Source organism: Typopeltis vanoorti, chromosome 15 (genome assembly GCF_054136105.1).
Source record: "Typopeltis vanoorti isolate ZY-2024b chromosome 15, IOZ_Tvanoo_1.0, whole genome shotgun sequence".
NCBI classification, from domain to species: Eukaryota; Metazoa; Arthropoda; class Arachnida; order Uropygi; family Thelyphonidae; genus Typopeltis; species Typopeltis vanoorti.
In genome coordinates, this window is record NC_143563.1 from 94,087,919 (window position 1) to 94,105,195 (window position 17,277).

Below are 17,277 nucleotides of genomic sequence, written 5' to 3' on the forward strand. Positions count from 1 at the left end.
GGCGTTATAAGTGAGAAGTGAAGTATGGTCCTAACATATAGATTGCGATATTCTAGTGGACCTAAATCTGGAAACCAGTCCCATTATTTTCTCAGCCTTCAAATCCAGGTCTACCCTAGATCCGGATCAGATCTATCCTGGATCCCACCCCTACCCACTTTGACAATCCTTAAACCGGAACCAGGAGCTCAAGCCTCTTAAGATACCCAGTGTATACCCTGATATTCTTGATGAAATTTTTGTCATTTTGCAGCATGAAATAGCCTCGAGTTAAACAAAATGAAAATCCTTCCTTGTTAGCATGAAATCAGCAAACAGGACACATGTGACGTCATTGTTCTAGCTGCATTATGGGAGCGCTGATAAAGACAAACACCACCAATTACCCAGACTCATGCTTTATACCTAACTTTATTACTAAATGACTTATAATATTTTTCTTTTTTCTGGGGGAACCGAAGCATTCAGAGTAAAAGAATCCGCGACCTATTAACTCAGTATCGAAAAGGGGAAGAAAAAAATCCGACAGTAAGGTGAACCGTACTTATATTGAGCAGATCATCACTGTCGCCCTACCAATTCTCATAACACGAAGTTCCTCACCCACACTATAGATTGGCTTGTGAGATGACGACACAATTTAGGAATCATCCAAAATATCGAATTTGAATACATCAAAACAAAAAGTTCTAAACACCTTCCTTTTATTCAAGAGTTTTATTTCTGTTCTTAAAAATCCTTTTAACTAGAGTATAGTTATGATATGCATAAGGACAAATACATGTTTTTCTAAATTAAACTAAATAAATTAACTTAAAAAATGTCAGCAGCATTCGGATACGCTGAAAAAAAAAGTTACTCCGTGATATAAATATTAATTATTGAGTCTTGGTAGACTGACGAAATAGTTTTAAGATCTCAAGTTTTGGATGTTCTACTGTAATTTTAAGTTTACTTTGCCTTTTTTTTAGGGGAAAAAAACTTAGTAAACAGAAATTGCGTTTTGGCAGTAAGTTTTGCTGCAGCAAGAGATTTACTTTTCGAGTAGATTCATATTTTAACACATCGTTAAACGGGTTATAAATTTATTTATTTACTTTGCATTTTCTCTTAATTATAATTTATAATTTTAAGCAAGGCAACTTCCTCGTGAACGCACTGTTGAATAAAATAAACACACGCATTTTTTTTTAATTCTGTGAATCAGTGGAAAAGCGTCAAAGAATAGCTACATAGTGATTACTAATTTGCATTTCTGGAAAGTGCTAAGCACAAAAGACCACGGTCATAAATTCAGAACATTTGAATATATAAGCAGCTACAAATCGAATTTGTTTTTAGTGGTGGTGATGGTTGGTTGTAAAATGGCTTTGTTTACAGTTTTTAATCAGTTTATAAAATATACTACAATGGTAGGCTGTTCTTCATTTATGAAGCTCAAAAGTTTGCATTTTCGAAACAAAAGCGCGAACAGCTAATCAGAATACTTAGTGAAAGAGTTTCTTTGTTAGGCAATTCGACTCAGAAAATAAATATTCTTGAAACGTTTCATACTGCAGTATATCATGAACAGTATTTTAGACTTAAAGAAGTACAATTGGTATTGCGCAGAAAGAAGCTACAGATATAAGATGCTCTCCCCTACCTGTTCTCGGGAGTACCTTACAAAGAAGTGATAAAAATGTCCTAGTAATTTTTGCTAGTACCGTTTATACTTCAGGGTTCAGATAACAGAAAACTACGTAATATGAAACTGCTTCCTTTCAGTTGGTATTTTTGTTGATTGTAGTGACACAGATATTTGTCTATAAATTGCTTTTCTTCCATAAGAATCTTCTGTTATCATCTTCGCTGGCGAGGTTTTGAAATACTACTATTCGAATCTAGGACGCGAGAAATTATTCTATGAAACTGGCCTTAATGGCAGTAAGTTACCAGTCTCATGCGAACGTGGCCGGCGATCACTCTCTCTAATGAACTTGTATTTTGCTCACACAAACGGTCGAAAAATATGCATAATTAACAGACATTTTGGCCTCCTAGCAGCCTTAGTTGTCTTGTGTTGCTGTATTTCCAATCACAGGCAGTCTTGTGCTGTTCTTTATGATTCGTTCTTGTCTGTGATCCTTGCATTTTAGTTTTGTTTATATTGAGTTGGTCAGCTTGTGGTTCTGTGAAGACTTAAGTCCCTCGAGCACATCACATGAAGTATTATAATTTTTAAAGATAGTTTTACTTTATTATTAAATGAAACTAAACACTTATAGACTTAATTACATATAATTATTAAAGGAAGAGGAAAGAATAAACAAAAGTCTGTGGGAAGAATCAGTTTAAAGGTGTAAATCTAAAAAGATAAAAATAAATTTTTAAAAAAATGCATACAGTGTACATCATAAAAAAATTCTTGTGATTATTCTGACCGACCCACGACCTTTCGGAATGTGGAAACTATTCGCTTGACCAAACTAAGTGAGCAATTACTTGCTAATTTTTGTTTCTGGTTCTACCCATTGCATTTGTATCAGGCGTAGAACCAAATCTGCAATATCTGTTGACTATCACGTAATATATTTAATTTCCTTCGTATTATGCATCTATTATCACAACATGTAATTCTCCACAATATGTATCTGTAATAATAGATATAGATGCGAAGAGAGAGAAAGGGAGCAATAAGATTTGGAGAAATTATCTGCTTGGCTTTATTCCTCTTAAGATTACTTTAGTCTTCATTGCTCTACCATCTCTGATGCTTCCAAGTTTTCTCATGTGCTTGGTCTTCGAAATAGCAGCTGCTTTTGCGAAATCTATTAAACTAGTTCAGCAGCTAACTTAATTCAGTATTGTTGATTAACACAATTTATTCTGAAATAATTGCATTTATATGACTTAAAACATCTCATAAATCTGACAAACATATTGTAGTATGTAGTGAGCACACATCGAATAATGCTCATGTGGAAAATTATACTGTATTGTATTGTATCGCTCGAGCTAGCGATTTTCTAAGAAATCAATCTCCGCAATGTTCGAAATGGAAAATATCAACTTTTATACTGCTGAAATATTTAAATGAAATATTCAACAGAAAGCTTATTTATGTATTGCTTTAACTCGGAGAAATATTGTGAGACTGAATGCACAAAGGTTAATTTTGAATAGCAACCGAAAAGATTTCACTTAAGCATATACTTAAAGAAAATGAAGAAGACGAAAGTACTTTGATGGAAAGGAAACCGGCGTGAGTGAATGACGAAGAGTCTACACTGATTATTTGTATTCTGAAATATGCTCCTAGACTAACCAATTAAAAGAAAGTTTAATATTTGAAAGGGCATTGATTTAAATCTTCCACCAATCTATTCGTTTAATAATATTTTTCCATAAGTCACTTTATAGTTTATACGCTGAGTGTTAGTTTAATGATTACATGCTGTTAAGTAATGTTTTATCCGTTCATTCATCCATGTCCTTTTTTGGGCTTTCTAACTTTCAATATTTTCTTCCACTTATCTATATTTCTTTATTGACTTTGCCTTTAAATATACAAATCTCATATTTTAATATTTTCTGCTAAATTTCAAGCAAAGTCGCTAATTCGTCTCCCTTCTCCCAGGTAGCATGACCCAGCATCCTTCATAATCATCACATTACAAAAACTCAAAGCTCTCCGAATATGTTCTATCTGCAAATAGATATGAGCAGAAATGACATTATGAAGATATAACAAGTCGGGGACCTCCGTAGTTCTGTTGGTTTAGAGAAGCCCTTTGAGTGATTTCAAATCTAGTCAGTGACGTGAGGAACCTTTATCAGGTGTTTGCAATCAAATGGTGAGTTAGCCGATTCTCATACAGAGGGGGAAGATTATTTCTCCCGGAAAGTTGGGTTTTTCGTACGCTTTTTATTTTATTTTATTTTTTGTGATTCTATCCATTGCATTCAAAAGCAAAATTCAGAACCTGTTATAAGTGTACAGAATTGGGAGCAATAATTCTTAAGACCACATGTTTGAACTAGGTTTTAGAACTAAGTGCTGATGCGATGTAAATCTGTGTTTGTGCACGTATGTGTTTTCTTCAATCAAACTACTGCTAAGAGAATGATGCTAAATTACTTTAGCATTTTCATGGGAAAAGTAATGTCATTTATAAAGAATAAAGTGGGAAGCCTATTGTCACGTGTTCAATTGGTTTGTAGTGATTTATGCTAAAATAACCTGCTTTTAGAAAATATTTGTAGAATGGAATTTTACGAATATTTTTTAAAAGCGACGGTTTTTCATTCTTCCTGAAATTCTTCTTGAAAAAAAAAAAAGAAAAAGAAAAGAAAACTACGTAAAATCTATTTAACTGAATTATTGGACTCATAACCTTATTGCCTTTTAGCCGCAATTTCAAGCCAAGCCAACTGAACTCAACTAACACGCCAGAAATGTATAATAGACAGTCGTATTCATCTAAATGGATGTTTATCTATCTTGTGTGTGTAAAAGTTAACCATGAATGGTAAGCGTTTTGCTGCTGTATAAATAAACACTCGATGACATCTTAAATATGATGAGGTGTCCCCAGGTTTAGGTCTAGCAGTTCATTTGCAGAGTTTTTTTTTTATTAAACACCAAAAACGTAGTCCATTAAAAATGTTTATTATTAATAACCATTAATAAGTACGGAGAGAAGGCGGAAATAAAACAACGAATCATTAAAAAGTGATCATCTGTATGATAGAAATTCGCCTCATTGCCATAAAATTGACACTTTTAAAACTTTGTCCCTAAGAGTAGAGCAATTTATATTCTTAATCAAATCTTTATTTTAAAACAGGTTCATTTTATCTATGAATATATTATACTACGAAGTGAACGTAACAAGAAAATAGTTAAGCTGCTTATATACCCCTCATATCCTATATTAAATGAACCACAAGTGAAATAAACTACTTATTTTTTTTAACAGAGTGCTATTAATAAGAGTCTTCCAAGCTTTTTAAAGATAATTACCGTGAAAAAAAAACTACGCTATGTTAATATAGATAACCACAATCCAAATCTGTTTAGTACATCTTAGAACTCGATCACTGGACAACATTTAAGAATACCAAGTTACTGCAGATTCAGATTCTAGTTAGATTATTTCTGGAATAAAATATCCCTGGAACCGGTGCAGGAATAATCCTCCACGAAATCATCTTATGAAACATCCAGTACAAGACAGTCATGAAGTGGTAAGGTTTTTCTATATGCATATGTGTGCGTTAAAAAAAAGTTTGGAATTTAAAAGGTTAGACAAATAGAAAGGTATTCAATGTAAGTTACCTGCTTGTAAGTGGAATTTCGCTTTAAAAAACTCTTCAATATCGGAAAGTTTCAATATTGGTATCAGCACAACTTAAGCGAATGCTTAAAAAGTACGTTTTGTGTACATGACAAGCATTCAAAGGTTGGTGATTTAGTTTTAAAACATTAGTGTTCTAAAATCACAATATCAAAAAAAGTGAACAAACTTGTTTATAATTCAATAGAACATGACAATTTTGTTGGATTAGTTGAAGTACAGTCTGCGTCGTTTGTATGGTATATGAAATTGGATGAAGCGGGAATTTCTTCCTAAATTATCTTGAGTAAATGTGCAGCCAGAATGATTTAGGAGCGTATTTCTTAAACAGAAAAAGCTATATTCACCTTTTTATCATACATACATACTAAATTGCGTTTATAATAATATGATAGAATAGCAACATGACATATCAACAAGCAAATATGCCTTTAAAAAAAGAAATTCTTAAATATTTTGAAAAGTAAAAATGTGAGCTTCTTATATAATCTGTATGAATAAAAATTAAGTTAATGTTTTTTTACTTGCTTAGGGGAACAGAGAATATTTCTCACCACTACTAGAGCCGGTCCTGGCTCCTATCAATATCAGATCGCTTCCGCGATGTAGACTGAATTTTAAGAGGATTATTCAACATCATGTCGTCTAACTATAAAAGGTATGTGGATGTTTTATTTTTATAAATAATTTCTTGACCTCTTCAAAAAGTAGAAACATTTCTTGTCAGGGTGAGGTGTGGTCGGGATAACATTTTTCTTAGTTGGAGTGATCCGAGTTCCAATCACCTCAAAAGGTATCAGAAACATTGCTGTGCTTTTCCTTGTGCATTTTTTCTTCTACACATCACCCTGAACACACACTCACATTCATGCGGTCAGTACAATAATCAGTTGTCATTCGCTAATTTTAAACAGTCCAACCTCCCCTTCCTTAAAGCAGTCGGAAGTTCAACCATATTGAGGAATGGGTGAATGAACATTTTCATTCAACCAGTTCTCAACCTCCTTTGAGCATATCACTGTATAATATGCATCTCTTCAAAATGTAATTACAGAACGATTTGTCTAACACTTGAGCTCCCTGGGAACCTGTATAAAGTAATGTGCAACAAAGAGATTTAAAAAATAATAGATTAATTATCGTAGCGTTTAATTTGTAATCACTAGCATAGATTTTTCTTCCCACCTGCAACCCATCTGAAATGCCCAATGCACAGAAATACGTACCAGCTACTTGCATTTTCTGTTCTACAGTTAAATTTTCCAGTTTACAGACTAATAAAGACTTCCGCTGGAATGCACCTGTCGACAGTATATTTGAGCTTTCTATCAATTTTCTGGACATTCTATCGGCTATCGAAAATCCCCCCCCCCCTCCCTGGTCGCGTTTAGTATAGTTAATCGTAGTCTTACTGTTTTTATAGCAGACATTGTACCATCGTTTGAGAAAGAGCAGGGTGTGACTGTTGATGTACATGCATTCCCCAGGAATCTGAAAGTACTAAGGATGAATGTTTTATTGTGGCAGTTCTGCATTTACAACAACAATTCCAGAGATATAATAAAAATAAGTTTATGAATCTAGTAATGTTAACGCACCGATTATTAATCCAGCAGTGTAAAGGCAGTGTAAAGGCAGTGTTACTGCACACGAGTATTGAAGAGGAAATAAGGATATTCAGCAAGAATGAGACGCTGGAAACTATTAGTTGGGGACTAGTTGGGAAAACTAAATGTTTACACTGTGTAAACAGTGTAAACATTTAGTTTCAGACAGACTGAAATCTCACATTCTAGTTGTGGTAATGCATTAAACCAAAAAATTGTAGCCGATAGTGGTGGGAATGGGTCATGTGATTTGTTGAAGCCAGATTTATTCCTCTACGCTAAAATAGTAGCTTTATTCTGACATCAATACTCTTATTCTATCTCACATCCGTCACGTCTCGTGAACATAACTCCAGTTGATAGTATGAAACGTTGAAGAATGTTTTATTCAGAACGAGTACATTAGATCAATCCTTGCTAATATTAATAGTCTTATGGGTTATATTTTTTTACAAAAAACGGACTGTTTTAGGAGGATAATGTTGCACTTTCTCAAGTCCAAATAGTAGGAAAAGGGGTTCGATGAGCATTTTATCAACTTTCTCACTAACCAACTCGATCTCCAGTTTTAAATTGCACTGATTAATCTATGACAATAAATAATCAGTACTCGTGACAAATTAGCAGATCCTTGTAACTGCGCTTATCATGTTATTCAATGACTCGTCATACGGAATTTGTAATTGCAGTCTGGTTTCAAAACCATTCATAGCCAGTTTCGTTTATATGGATAAAACAGGTTTATGTATATTCTGTCTTGCAAATAATATGAAATCATGTCTTCACACTGTTTGTGCTTTGAAGATGATTTACTTGCTTTGACCTTGAGAAAGCCCAGAATGCCCCGAACAAATCATCTTGCCATGACAAGAAAATTTATTAATGAAACCAAATTAACTTTGAATTTATTGCATCATACGAAGCGCTCGGTTCTCGTCCTCACATTTGGATTGGTGCACGCGAGGCTCCAGGGGTAGTATTTGACTGTCAAATAGAAAGCCGTCCACTTCCACTTATTTGCTAGCTATCAGAGAGTCTCGTCAGTTTCTGATGGATACCACATTTCTTTATTATGAATTTTGTTGGTATTTTCATGGGCGGTGCTTTACGAGGGTGGTTTCCACCTTCCTCTTTCCTCTGGACATGTAAGAACACGAGCGGCTGATGGTCAGTATCCATTCAGTTCCAAACGTATTGAGTCAACTTCTGAAGTAGGTAACTTCTACCCTTTCATTCCATCTGATTCTCTTCTTCAGAACAACCTTGTCAATAGCGTTTCCCCCGATAAATATAGTCATCGAGCTCTTTGGGAAATATGGTAACAGATTCCGTCATTCTCCCTGATCATTTACACACACATTGCGCAATTGCAAGGTTTTTGAATTCCCGAAGGCGTGTGGATTATTATTATTATTATTATTTTCCAGTTTTAGTGTATATTCGTTAGCAATCGGAAAAACTGTGAAAATTCCTAATATTTAAAAAAAAGAAATAATTCTGCAGCATTTTTGAGATGTAACTCTAAGGATTAAAAACAGATTTGTACAGTTTTTTTTTCATTATATGTATATTAAGGTTTCTTCTCAAATAGGTAGATGCTACCTTTTCATTTCATTCGCTGGTAATGCTCATGGAGGAAGAATTTGGGAAGATAGAAAGAAATGAGAAATTTGATCTGCCTGACCTAACAGTTTCTGTTGAAATAGTTGTTTGGTAAAAAAAAAATATGTTACTAATTAAGATTAAGCTGAAGGAAACAAAAATAAAATATTCTATTAATTATTATTAAAAAACACAGCTAATTTCGTACTCCTCATGAGGACAATCTGATTCGAGTGAGTGTGTGTGTGTGTGCGCGTGCGCGCACGCACACATACACATCATAAGATTCAGATATACACCAATATTAGAAATGCGGTAATCATTACACTAAAAATGGATTGCTAATGTTTGAAACTATTCCGGTGGTATTATTAACACACATGGGGGGGGGGGGGGGGGCTCGTGTTCGTCATAGCTGAATTTCGGTTGTATAACAGCAATAAGTATTGAGGTTTTGCATTCGGATGATCAGAATTGAGGTTTATTTCCATGAATTGTAGGTTTTTTTTTTAATCTCATGATAGCACCAATCCAAGATCTATGACATGTCCAACTTTACTAGCTCTCTAAAACAATTGTTGTTCCGTTTGGATTTATAGAATTTAGTAAATGACTAGATAGATCTAAGGCCTTAGATTTACCATATAAACTGTCTGTAATGTGATCCTGTATACTCAGTTTGTGGATTTTTCTGTTTGTCCTAATATGGAAATATGGTAATCATACATCATACTACCAGAGAAGTAACCCCCGGTTTCTTTGGGCTGGACTATTCTATTATATTATATGGTCGTTTTTCAGTGACTTTCCTCTAGTATTAGGAAAAATTGAAGCATCTTAATATATATATATAAACTAATAATTTTCCGATATTTTTAAAAGCAATTTAATGGTTAAAGCACGCTATATCAAATACCGATTTTCATAGGTTTGCATCATGAATTCCTCTAACCATAAATACCGAACGCAGTTGTTTACTCTATATTGCATAATCATCAATTACAGGGATGAAAGACTCGAACGCTGAGAGAAAGAAAAGAAAATTCTTGATGGTCACATATATTATTTTTGAAAAGATAAACACACACGCACCACTCATCCATTAAACTCCCAAAAAGTACAAGGATAGATTATTCTATCAACTTATTTCTCTGTAGCGCACTCGCACTTCTTTAAACAAAACGTTACTTTGTAATGCTCACTCTCCCACCAAAATTTGTACCAACTGAAATGAGCTATTAAATATTATCAGAAAAGTGATAAACAGCTTTCATATGATTACGACAATAGCAAGCTTGGTGCCCCGTACATCACACAGCACAGGGTCATAAGTCTAGTGTTATCGCTGGTTTAATGGTAATGCATCGGCATAAATGTGTCAAAGAATTGACATCTCCCAGCATTTCCAACTACGTGTAATAGATGTTTTAGTAATAAAGGAGAGTAATTTATATTAAGCGAACTCAGAAATATTAGCTCAGTTTGATGAGTACAATACTTTCTGCCGTATCGTAGTTAAAAATATGAAAACAAGTTTCGTTTGTGACATTTCTAAAAACAAAGGTGCATAAAATATGAACTGCGGGTTATAATTATGCAAAATAAACAAGTCCAGTGCAGCATGTTTTAAAATGATGCATTACATGAGTGATGGTTTCGTTTATTGAATTAGTTCCATATCGTAGTGACGAAGAAATTTGAAGTCAATTAATATATTAGGTATCTGTCCATCGGCAATGGCTTTCGTTTTATCAGAGGATGTAACAAATAAATGAGTACGCTAAAAAAAAGATACGTCACTTTAATTCTATAAATAAATTAAACATAGATTCATCACATCAGTACTTGAAACGATTCGCGTGATAGCGGAAATTCCATTTTGCACGAAATATCCTCCTTGTTGTTTATTAGAATTTGATAAATTCACTCACACACGCATTTAAAATCTTATTACTTCAGTTTTAAAAAGATTTTAGAATCGGGAGTCTATAATTACAAAGAAAACAGCCTTCATAACATTTCTTCATAACCTTGGGTTGCCCAATCATAAATATTTGAACACATCAAAACGAATGTGTGATAAAGTCTGTACTATTTGAATCACATGAACCATTATGGTTAACTTCAGGCATGAATAATTTACAACCGAATGCACCGCTTATCTGCGGAGATAGTTGTATTTAGAGCAAGATTGTTTAATTGGGGTTCGAATTACGGCCAAAGAAACCAAGCCCACGAAACCAATGCACTATGTATGTAAATTTTGAAGGTTTTTTTTACCACTGGCTTGAATATTATTCAGGATAAAAACCCTACTACCACCGTATGAGACTGGCTAACTCACTTTCAGTTGAAAAGGTCTTCTAGAACGGGATTCGAACCCAGATCTTTCCAACTACAGATCATCGTCGTTACTGACTTGAGCTACGAAGGCTCTTTATTTAATTTGCCTTATAAATAAAAACAAAAGGCATCCACTGACAACCCATATCTACACATAATCTTTCGCTGTAATCATCTCATCTTGACGTTTTGGTGAAAGAATCTGTTGCATTTTATGTGATTATAATTCTAAGCTATGTATATGTTTTCTGTCATATATAAAAGGTGTTTTCTTTTCTAAAAAGAGTAAAGTCGTATAATATAATCCATTTCGAAATTTCTCAGAAAACAAGACTAATCTTGATTGGTAAACGTTAGGATGAAATAACTTCAAATCATCTTTTACACGTAAGTGACTGAACATTTTGTAATATTGCCAATTAGTATTCTTTTTATCCTATTAGTTTCCCAAAAAAGGTAACCAAGCGGAATACTGGAATTAAGCTGTGTATAATGCGTAAGGAATTATCTTGATTACATGCAAGGGATAACTGAACAGTTGCTTTTCTGAATATGAATGGCATGGAATTATACAAAACACTTTTATTTTTCGCTATGCTAACTCTTGGCCCATTGCATTCATTTCATGACAATATCAGAATGCTATGCCGATATATTTCATATATCAAAAGAGGCAGAAATTCCTGGATGATTCAGACATATTCGAGATCGTTATTGTCGAGGAATATTCGAGATAATAATGACAAAACTCAGAGATTCATGATCTGAGTCATATATGATAGGTCTTTATTACTTAGTGAAATGATGGTCAAACTGCGATTCAGTGAGCTCACTCAGTGTCTATCAGGCCGGCAAACATCTTTAACAGCTTAAAAACAGAACAAAAACATACTTTAATAAATAGAAAAATCCTCGTTTAATATAAAGCAAATATGCTATTCCTAAATAATTTGGCGAAATAAAAATTTGCACAAGTTCATAGAAAATTAGTTATTATTAATTATCATTATCAATAGGGTCAGTATACAAAATATGAGATAACAATCAAAACGAAGGATTTTTTTTTTCCTAACCTTGATCTCATCCTTCTTTTAACATAATGAATTACGTTATTCTCTGAATTCAAAAGACTGGGTTCGAATCATGAACGCTAAGAGCCTTTACAAGATTTTTTTTTTTAAATCTGAAAAGGAGTTAGCTTCATAGGAAGTAGAAAGGTTTCTGTTCGTAGAAACTCGGGTTTTTCATCCCTCGAAACACACTGGACAGAAGAGCACAGCTTCAAGAAGAATACAACTTTTCGTATCACACGGACTTATGGGATTAAGGATGCTTCACTTTATGTTTAGTTGAGCAACTATGAATCAAATATCTTGTACTTTTTTTTTTTTTTTTTTACTATGACTAATATAAGATAAAAGAGGAACCTTCCCCTAAAGACCAAACGCAATATTTTATCAAGCCACTTCCGGCTTCAATAAGCAGTCTCACACAGAATAACAAAAAGCGTGTGCCACCTAAAACATTTCGCAAACATCAATGCCACAATGAGATTCGAACCCATTGTTGGTTGGCAAGTGTAGACGGTCATCTTGTTTTAAACTGTCATTTTAAATGGCGTACGAGATTTCGTGAGTAGTAGATTTTAAGAAAATGACACAAGGGTATTTAACTGCAGTTCGTGTTTTCAGCGTTACGTAACGCTCTTGATTTATTTTAATTAATGACAATGTATTTGAAAACGATTAAAATAAATTGATTATTTTGAATTTGTTTGTCAGTGATCGCACAATTTTCATCATCTAATGTAAGACTTTTCGGATTATCTAATGGTTAATCCACCACCACAACACTAAAATGTTCTATACGTTATCATCCTATAGCATTTTTCGCCCATTCCATATACGGTCTCACTGGACCATTCATTGAACACGTAAATAGAGCGATCGTTAGAGCAGAGGTTTTGGATTATCTGATCCTTAGATCATCAACAATAAATATGCCTATCGGTTATTAACCAAAAAAAAAAAAAAAAACAAACAGAGGCTGTACAGTCGGGTAAAAGAATAGAAATAGGCGAATCATAACACACTTCATTCTTGAAGTGTCTTATGATTATCTCTACAAGTATCTCTCCATTTCGGTTTAACCGAGCGAGTTTTAACTGAACCTTAGCATTTCAGCTTCTTATATCTCCATTTTTTATACCATTTCTCAGGTATGAAAAAAAAAAATTAACTTTCTATGAATTGAAATTTGAAAGAATATTCCCCAGAATATGTGCATTCAGTTTTATTTTCAATTGCGCCATTTTATTTGGATTTGAAATGATGATATTAATTCCTCTCCGGCTTGGAATTTAATAAAAATTTTTTGATATATAAAATCTCTAATAAATTTTGTCTGGTAATCCAGATTTCTGTTGTTGTCAAGAAAATAAGCCAAAAACGGCATTAGGCCCAAGTATTGATTACGAAATACGTCTTTTTTTATGATTGTTTACAATAATTTATTTACTTTTTTAATAATTTTATTTATACGCATGTGAACAGTGATAGCGAACTCGTATTCGTCATCCTTCCTGTAATTTTTTCCCCTCTTGCTGATGTTTTTATTAAGAATTATTTGAGTAATCTTTCCAGCACAACCGACAGAATATATCTAATTTATCAAACGGTTTCTCCTAGTATATGAATGCTGTATGAGTTTACAGATTAAATTATTTCATTTTCCTTTAATTTCAGTATGAACATTGAGTCGACCTTTTTTGGGGAGGGGTGAGGGGGAGGAGAAACCGTTCTATTTTTCATTAACAAGTTGTAGCATACGATTGATATTTTAATACATATTTTATACAGTTTATCGCATAGCCTGTTTTGCTATAATGAATGCGATATAATTTGCATCGGTCTTATTTTTTTTTTTTTTTAATATTTTTGGATATTTTTGGGGGCAATTTGTTGAGAACAGTAAAATGTATTTTTATAAAATCTTTTCGTTTATTAATTCTCTATTTTATGCTATTTTGTTAATCATGCCTTACCAAAACCCAAGAGTAAATCGTTACTGTTAATATATGTTTCTGTGCATAGTTTAGTATATGCAATAAAGGATGGCTTAAATAGTATGTTAATAATTATTTTTTTACGGCTATTTTGCCCTGCTTTTGTTTAGGAGTGCCCCTTTTTTAATGTCATTGGCTTTTTACTCAAGAATTCTTAGGGCATTGCAGATGCATTAGAGACAAATATATGTAGCATAATAGAAGAAAATTCGCACATACCTTTTCTTGGATGTTGTTGCCTATCTTATTTCTGCGGTGTGCATACTCCTGCTGTTATGGTGTTGAAAGGGGAGTGGGGGGCCTTAGGCAATGCGGGAGAATTAATTTGAAAAAAAGCCGTTTTTTTTATATAATATATGCATTTATTATTTTTAAGGGTGGGCGGAGCGCTTTTTTGTAGGGCGGGAAAAAGATGAAAAAGGGGACCGCTCCCTTTTCCCATAATCCTTCCTCTAAAAAAGTTTATATTTTCAGCCCCCTTTTTCATCTTTTTCCCACCCAAAAAAAAGCGCTCCGCCCACCCTTAAAGTAATAATATATGTATGTATTATATTAAAAAAAACGGGTTTTTTCAAATTAATTCTCCCACATTGCCTAAGCCCCCCCCCCCCACTCCCCTTTCAACACCATAACAGTAGAAGTATGCACACCGCAGAAAGAAGACAGGCAACAACATCCAAGAAAAGGTATGTGCGAATTTTCTTCTATTATGCTACATATCTTTGTCTCTAAAATACATCTGCAATGCCCTAAAAATTCTTGAGTAAAAAGCCAATGACATTAAAAAAAGGGGGCACTCTTAAACAAAAGCAGGCAAAATAGCCGTAAAAATAATAGTTTTTAGAGGAGTAACATGGGAATTTTCTCAGAAATAATACATGTATGTTAATAAAATATTATTTAACTAACAAAATTCACACAAAAACAACAAAAATCAATGAAATTTGACTTAATATAATCTCAAAACAGACATTTCTAAAAGCAAGGAGTTGTGTTCATGGTTATATTTAGTAGGATTAATACAGAGACAGCTAAGTCAGACGCTATGTTAGCCCTATCTGTGCACCGACTTTTGCTTGCAGGAGGTAAAAAACCTTGAAAGTTCCGGGGCTGGGGCGAAATGCTACCTGCTTCAAAGACTAACTTGGGTATCTTGTCTTTACAGACTGACAAAAAAAATTCATGTCCTCCGTTATTATTCTAACTGCGGTGTACTTGTTTTCACTCTACTAAGCGATACTGTTTAGTCTCTAGTTGCTGTTAGTAAAGTTGGCTCGAATGTCGTAAATGACTAGTGTGATTTCGCTATGTGCATCATATCAGGTTTTAAGCCTGCCAACTGTGTCGTTCGGTTTCAACTCATCTTATCTATTAATATTGCTGAGAGAATAACTTGAACTCGAAGATCTAGTTGGTATTGTAAACAGATTGTGATATCTACGAGACTACTACAATAGTTCATTTCCAGATTCAAGGCAAAATCAGGCGCGTGTGTCCGATTTACGTAGTATATTCAGTATAAAACCATATTCAACTTTGTGAACAAGTCTTGTAGTTCACAAAGATTGTCATTTTATAACAATGCCAGATTAACATTTTATAGCGAGAGAAAACATAGAATTATGTGATTAAAAAAAAAAATCAGCTTTGTCACGCGGGAACACGGGAGTGGGGGATAAAAATGCGTCTCTTTCTTTGGGAAAAATATCATAAATCCCAGGATATTTAATATGAATATTTTGGATCCGCCCCCCCCCTATATTTCTCAGTATTTTTCGCCTTTTGTATTGCATTGTGACTATAATCCGTCTCAATGACTGCGCCGGTATTTTTAATTATATATGGTCATTTTAGATATTGTAGATTTTATTAACTACGAGTAGGTGGACAATTTCTGTGATCACCTGCTTTGTGTGTGTGTGTGTGTGTGTGTGTGTGTGTGTGTGTGTGAGAGAGAGAGAGAGAGAGAGAGAGAGAGAGAAGTTTCATTCAGTAATTTCTGGATTTCTCTTCCCTGAAACTCCCCCACCTCTCCATGTCAAACAAGCCGTTTTATGTGGTTAACGGTTATATAATAATATATTGGCCTCTTCTTAATTATAACCAATCCAAGATTTATATTGGTTTAACCTAAACTGAGTAAATTGTTCCTCACTAAAGTGCTCCTCTCCATCTTCCTCTGTTCTTCATGATAGCTGTGATAATTCTTAATCTTGAATTCGTTGCTTTGTCTTATTTTCACTTATGTTAATATTTGTTAGTTTGTTAAAAGGCTTTGAAACTGGTGAAACCTTTTTAGTGATAGTATCATACTAATAGTTTATTAGATATATAATCAACAAATTAATTGCTCCCATAATTACATTTCCTGTTTCAACAAGAAGGAGAGAGAGAGAGAGAGAGAGAGAGAGAGAGTGCTGGCAGTTGACGTACTTATAGCAAAATTACCTTCATCATTAACCACTATTAGTGCTAGCAGTCAGAGGAGAAAAATTAAACATCCGTAATAGTTTATTATTGTTAAAATGCAATGATAAAAATTACTGATGTCTAATAGCTATTATAGATACAATGCAGACTTTTGCTTTATAATTATTTTTAATAATTATAAAGCAAAAAGTAAATTAAAATGTTACAAATTCATTTCGTTACATTTTCTTGATAAATGTAAATGTTCAACATTTTTTAAAATTGTTTTTGATATATCTCATTATGTTTTTCATGTATGGGTTAAGAGTAACTTAATCGGAGAACCTTGATTATCAAAGCCATTTTAGGCATCCAGTTAGAAGAGAGAGGGCCATGATGATCATTTATCACGTAAAGGCTTCCATAAACATCTATATCATAACAGAATTCGAACTACATGCGATAGATTGGAAAATGGAGAATACTTCTGCTCGAATAATGTTGGGCCTGACAGGTCACAATCATTCGTGTTCCAATGTCATCTTTTTCATGTCCAAGAAGCCATTTTGCTTCTTGATGAATCTAGATAGCATAACATTATGTTAATCAGTAAACAAGATACTAATGGTCTGACAATTTCGAGAAAAATAGATCAGAATGGATCATGAAATGACAAAATGATTAAAAAAAAATCCCGTATAACTTAATCGTGTTTTAATACGTGGCACTCTTTAATGATGGAAAAAGTAACCATTATAACATGCATTGTGCAGAGGTAAATTTCATGTTAACGACTATTTCAGATAAAATTAAACATCTATTCCCTGTTGGATTTTGCGCGATAATAAAACCATATTTGAGTTGGAAGCCATACAATAACTGTGCCTGACGGCAAAGTATTGTCACTCTAGAA

General features: G+C 33.6%; 1 protein-coding gene across 5 annotated transcripts in view; it reads left to right on the top strand.

Moving 5' to 3' along the window:
- The window catches only part of LOC150098991 (NGFI-A-binding protein 1-like), a 685,870-nt gene that overhangs the window by 217,607 nt on the left and 450,986 nt on the right, over positions 1–17,277 (top strand). For all 5 annotated transcript variants that reach the window (XM_090404614.1, XM_090404621.1, XM_090404619.1 and 2 more), the window contains one exon: positions 5,872–5,997. The gene's annotated coding sequence lies outside the window, so the exon portion shown is untranslated. The remainder of the gene's footprint in view (positions 1–5,871; positions 5,998–17,277) is intronic.